We start from the raw sequence: 6,000 nt of genomic DNA on the forward strand, positions 1-6,000 counted from the left end.
GGACGTCAGTGGCCATCCACACGACCGAGGCCACTCTGAGAATAACAATAATGTGCATCAGCGCTGCGGGCAGCTAACTCTAACTGCCAATGACCTGTTTCGAAGCATAAACTGGACGCCAGTGGCCATCCACACGACCGAGGCCACTCTGAGAATAACAATAACGTGCATCAGCGCTGCGGGCAGCTAACTCTAACTGCCAGTGACCTGTTTCGAAGCATAAACTGGACGTCAGTGGCCATCCACACGTCCGAGGCCACTCTGAGAATAACAATAACGTGCATCAGCGCTGCGGGCAGCTAACTCTAACTGCCAGTGACCTGTTTCGAAGCATAAACTGGACGTCAGTGGCCATCCACACGACCGAGGCCACTCTGAGAATAACAATAACGTGCATCAGCGCTGCGGGCAGCTAACTCTAACTGCCAGTGACCTGTTTCGAAGCATAAACTGGACGTCAGTGGCCATCCACACGACCGAGGCCACTCTGAGAATAACAATAACGTGCATCAGCGCTGCGGGCAGCTAACTCTAACTGCCAGTGACCTGTTTCGAAGCATAAACTGGACGGCAGTGGCCATCCACACGTCCGAGGCCACTCTGAGAATAACAATAACGTGCCTCAGCGCTGCGGGCAGCTAACTCTAACTGCCAGTGACCTGTTTCGAAGCATAAACTGGACGTCAGTGGCCATCCACACGTCTGAGGCCACTCTGAGAATAACAATAACGTGCATCAGCGCTGCGGGCAGCTAACTCTAACTGCCAGTGACCTGTTTCGAAGCATAAACTGGACGTTAGTGGCCATCCACACGTCCGAGGCCACTCTGAGAATAACAATAACGTGCATCAGCGCTGCGGGCAGCTAACTCTAACTGCCAGTGACCTGTTTCGAAGCATAAACTGAACGTTAGTGGCCATCCACACGTCCGAGGCCACTCTGAGAATAACAATAACGTGCATCAGCGCTGCGGGCAGCTAACTCTAACTGCCAGTGACCTGTTTCGAAGCATAAACTGGACGTTAGTGGCAATCCACACGTCCGAGGCCACTCTGAGAATAACAATAACGAGCATCAGCGCTGCGGGCAGCTAACTCTAACTGCCAGTGACCTGTTTCGAAGCATAAACTGGACGTTAGTGGCCATCCACACGTCCGAGGCCACTCTGAGAATAACAATAACGAGCATCGACATATCTTGCTATGTTTCGTCGACAAGATCTTGGTTTGGTTAGGGGTGCGCTGCTTAGTTGGTGAGCAAGGGTACGGGTACATGCACGGGGGCACGACCACCCTTACACGCTGCTGCGAAGCGGCATGTACGGGTGGGCTGGGTGGGTCCACATTTTTCTAATGAACTGCTGGAGACTGTCGCCGCAAAGCGTCGTGAACTGGGTCGGTCGGATAGTTTAATATGTGCTTCAGTGATAAACGCACAACAAAATGTTCCTACAGCGTGAAATTTTTGTGTCGATGAAACTTCACAGCACAGTGTGGCAGTATCAATGAAACGAGTCGTAAAAAGTTGATGAAACGTGTCGATGAAACAACAGGGACCCTTCTTTCCAATGGTTCCATGGAGGCTCTGACAATGAGGACTGCAAGGTTGCCTCCAAGAAGCTCAATGATTTTACACGAGTCTGTCTTTGCCAAGGTAGACCAGAAAGACGATGGCAGATTCTGAAGAGCTCGTTCGCGGCTACGGCCTGGTATGATCCAGAGATAAACATACATCAGAAATGCAATTAGGCGGTTTGAGCTGCTGCTTGATTCAAACATTGTTGATTTTATTGTTATATAAAGACAAATCATTCTGCCACCTGCATTCGGACCAAGATCAAGAGTATTCGGTATGTTTTCAATTCTTGATTTAAACAAATATTTCGCATATAAGAAAGCCACAATTCATGAAGCAGGAAGCTGCCCTTGAAATCAATATTTATTGACCATACTTTTCATCTTTTACAAATTATTAAACCAACGCTGCTATCCAGTATTGTGAACACAATTTCCTTCTTAAGTAAATTGGAAAAATTGGTGCGTGTTTACCGGTAATACCTCAGGCCGCGACGCAAAGCGAGTGGAGGTACAGGCGTCACGTACCCGGGTTTCGAAGCATAAACATACGACTGAGAGCGCCTCGAGAGCAAGCAGAATGTTCGGAAGCATTTGAGAGAACCGAATCTGCTTCCCTCAAATTCTCTGGTATTTCTTCCAAAAGAAGACATCAGCCTCTTAACGTCCAAAACAATATCAATTGAATGTTTGTAACATACGCATCACTGGCTTTATCATTTGTGTGCCACCTGTATGTTACAGCTCATTATTGCGAACGAGGGTGTACCCGCGGGTACTATCGCAATCATAGATTACCGTGCAGCCGATTGCGACGCGGAAACTTGAAAAGGACGCCACGTTTCAAAGATGAATGCATACTGCTTCGAAAGCGTCATTTCAGTAGACAGACTATTTATTAACGCCAGCAAAGGTACGGTCGAAATTGGGTAAAGACACTTACTGTGTTCGCGGTTCACTTATGCCCCTCCCGCACAGCCCACTACACTTATAAAGAAGAGTTTGGTGACCGCTGCATTTTAACGTCGCTCCACGGAAACCACTGCGAAGAAAAGCCGATGCCTTCACGATGTTGAGGCGCAACCCGAGGCACAGAAGCAGACGGCGTTCGACGTATGTACGATGCTAGGCCTTACTCCCGCATCGAAATTTTCGATGGCAATGCTATCGCTGGATTCTCACGCTGTCGCGCAGAACCTATTGCGAATAAAAGTGGACGCGGTTACGACTTAGCGACGTATGCTCGGGTAAGTGAAAAACCGCATTAAAAACAGAATAATTGCTGCAAGATACTCGAGTCGTAGAAAATCTGCTCGGCAGCCATGTTGAAAATATTCATTTGCCAGAACAAGATTGGTTCGGGCAGGTCGTGACGTCACGGAAACAACGGGACGTGATTGGTGGCGGAGGAATACAAGATTCCCTTTGAGGGGCTTTTGCCGCTACCTTCTTGACTTGTAACCGTAGCGTAGCGTCTTCGGTGGTCGCTTGGTCGGTGGGTTCTTGTCGTTGTAGCTTTTTCAGGTATCCGTGGTTCTAGCGTTTGTCTCCGCCGCGGCGTTCAGTTTCAATTACTTTTTTTTTTCTTTCCTCTCGTTGAGAAGCGCACAGAGAGCACATAGAAATGCACGTTGGTCGTCGCGACGACGTAAGCGAGCGATGTTGCCGGCGATGTCAATTTGATCATAAAAAGTGCGTAAAGCTTTGTAGCTGTCGTGGGCGTGGTCGTAGGATCTCATCGTAGCGTGCGAAAAACTTGCGATAATGTCGCTTCGTGAATAAGGAACTTTTCTGAGGTTTTGCTGTAAGATCGTTTTGTGAGTAAGCTCTGTTACCTGTTGCGGACGACGAAGACAAGGCAGACGGGTCGTACAAATACGACTCTAGGCAGAATCGCTTCTCGGCCATCATGGCCTGGTGATGTAGCGGCGTTGGTCGGCGACCATTCACTCGAAGCCGCTCCAGCCGCTCCGCCGGCTCTGCAATATGCTATAGCCCTCGGGTACTTCGACTATGCGAGATTATAACACGCTGACGCCACCAAGTGGCAAGACTCATAACTACGGTATGCTTGGCCCTCCGAGGCATGATGACTTCAAGACCGCGCCGGATTTCCCAAGGTGCATCGCGCTCTTCGACGGCTGGTTTTGAAGCGCTCGCCGAAATCCAGCCATTTAGAACGAAAAATACAGCCATCCGCTTGAAATATGACTATGCGATTATCAGTTACTGGTTTATCTGATTCCATTTGACTTATCTCTAGGTGTTTCGCGTATATTTTAAATTTCGATTCAGTATCCCTTTAAAGGGATACTGAACCACGGAATTTGGTGTCCATAATAAGTGGCGCACGTTCTTTCCACGAGCCAGCAGCCGCCGGTGTGCGCGAGCACAGGCAACAAAAATGACGTCACAGACCTCCATTCGTGGTTGAGATGACAGTGAAATGTATGGGCTTCGGACCAAAGGAGAATAAAGACAAGTTTTTCATCTACACAGTGGTGCCTGGTGTAAAAAGTAAGCGATGAATTGGTCTAACAAGCACGTAGCTTTCACTTGTAGAGATGAAAAGCCTGTCTTTATTCTCCTTTAGTCCGAAGCCCATGCATTTCAGTGTCATCTCAACCGCGAATGGAGGTCCGTGACGTCATGTTTGTTGCGTGTGCTCGCGCACACCGGCGGCTGCTGGCTGGTGGAAAGAACGTGCTCCACTTATTATGGGCACTAAATTCTTTGGTTCAGTATCCCTTTAATTAAAGATTCAGTGCAATTGCTCGCGATTCGATGGAGAAAACGGGAGGATCTGCTAAGCATTCGCGTTTCGAACGCCGGTGTGAATGAGCGGATTTAAGCTGTGTCTTTGTCGTGTCGATCAAAGTTGCATCAGAAACAAATTGGAGACAGTTCACTACACATCGTTGCGATTTTCACGTCTGTACTACACTGATACTACGTTGCTTAAGCAACATGTCGCGCGCTGCAGTCGCGCAACATTTAAATTATGCCGCCTAGAAAACGTTGTACCTTCAACCTTTTTCCGACTTTTAGCGCACGGTTTCCTAGGCAGCATAGAATTCGAAACAGTAGCCTAACGCTGTGCCTTTGTCGTGCTGATCAATGTTGCTTTAGAAACAGATTGGAAACAGTTCACTACACAACGTTGCGATTTCCACGTCTGTACTACAGTAATACCGCGTTGCATAAGAAACATGTCGTGCGCTGCAGTTGCGCAACGTTTAAATTGTGTCGCCTAGCAAACGTTGTACCTTCAACCTTATTCCGACTTTTAGCGCACGGTTTCCTAGGCAGCATGGAATTCGAAACAATAGCCTAACGCTGTGCCTTTGTCGTGCCGATCAATGTTGCATCAGAAACAGATTGGAAACAGTTAACTACACATCGTTGCTATTTTCACGTCTGTACTACACTGATACTACGCTGCTTAAGCAACATGTCGCGCGCTGCAGTCGCGCAACATTTCAATTATGCCGCCTGGAAAACGTTGTACCTTCAACCTTTTTCCGACTTTTAGCACACGGTTTCCCAGGCAGCATGGAATTCGAAACAGTAGCCTAACGCTGTACCTTTGTCGTGCCGATCAATGTTGCGTCAGAAACAGATTGGAAACAGTTAACTACACAATGTTGCGATTTTCACGTCTGTACTACACTGATACTACGTTGCTTAAGCAACATGTCGCGCGCTGCAGTCGCGCAACATTTAAATTATGCCGCCTAGAAAACGTTGTACCTTCAACCTTTTTCCGACTTTAGCGCACGAAACAATGCAGAACTTGCAATACATACATAATCTTAGCAATAAAAAAAATATTGCATGCAGTCGCTCTTGCAAAAATGGACAAATCGCGATTCGGCCATTTTGACACTCTCCGTTTCAAATCATTAGTGACTTCGGACCAGTACGATGTGCTATTACGGTATTGGTGGAGTGGTACACCGAGATATTTACAAGGCGTATCACTCCACCGGACGCCTTCGTATTCGGTTGGCCGCGTCGCCCATGAGCCATGCCAAAACCCAGAGCATTTCTCCCAGTTCACTGCAGCACCAGTTTCATTGCAAAACAGCTTGGTTAGAGAAAGCGCCTCGGTAATACTTTTTTGTCAGCGCAAAAAATGGCAATATCATCAGCGTAAGCTAAGACTTTTACCTCAACCTCCTTTGGGCTATAACCGCGAACGTTCTCGCTTTTAGCGATGCTCAAGCAGAAGGGTTCGAGGTATAAAGCAGAGAGAGGTATGTTTATTTACAGGAAAGCAAAGAGGTCAACCTGCTTGTGTGTGCTGGTTTGCTACTTTGCGTGAAAAGGAAGAGAGCAGAGAGACAGCAGACAGAATAGAGAAGTAAAGAAAGAGTGAGATCACATATCCACTCGTATCCCCCCTCCCCCACACACATCCCACACA

Source organism: Ixodes scapularis, unplaced genomic scaffold (genome assembly GCF_016920785.2).
Source record: "Ixodes scapularis isolate PalLabHiFi unplaced genomic scaffold, ASM1692078v2 PGA_scaffold12__126_contigs__length_90152505, whole genome shotgun sequence".
Taxonomy (NCBI): Eukaryota; Metazoa; Arthropoda; class Arachnida; order Ixodida; family Ixodidae; genus Ixodes; species Ixodes scapularis.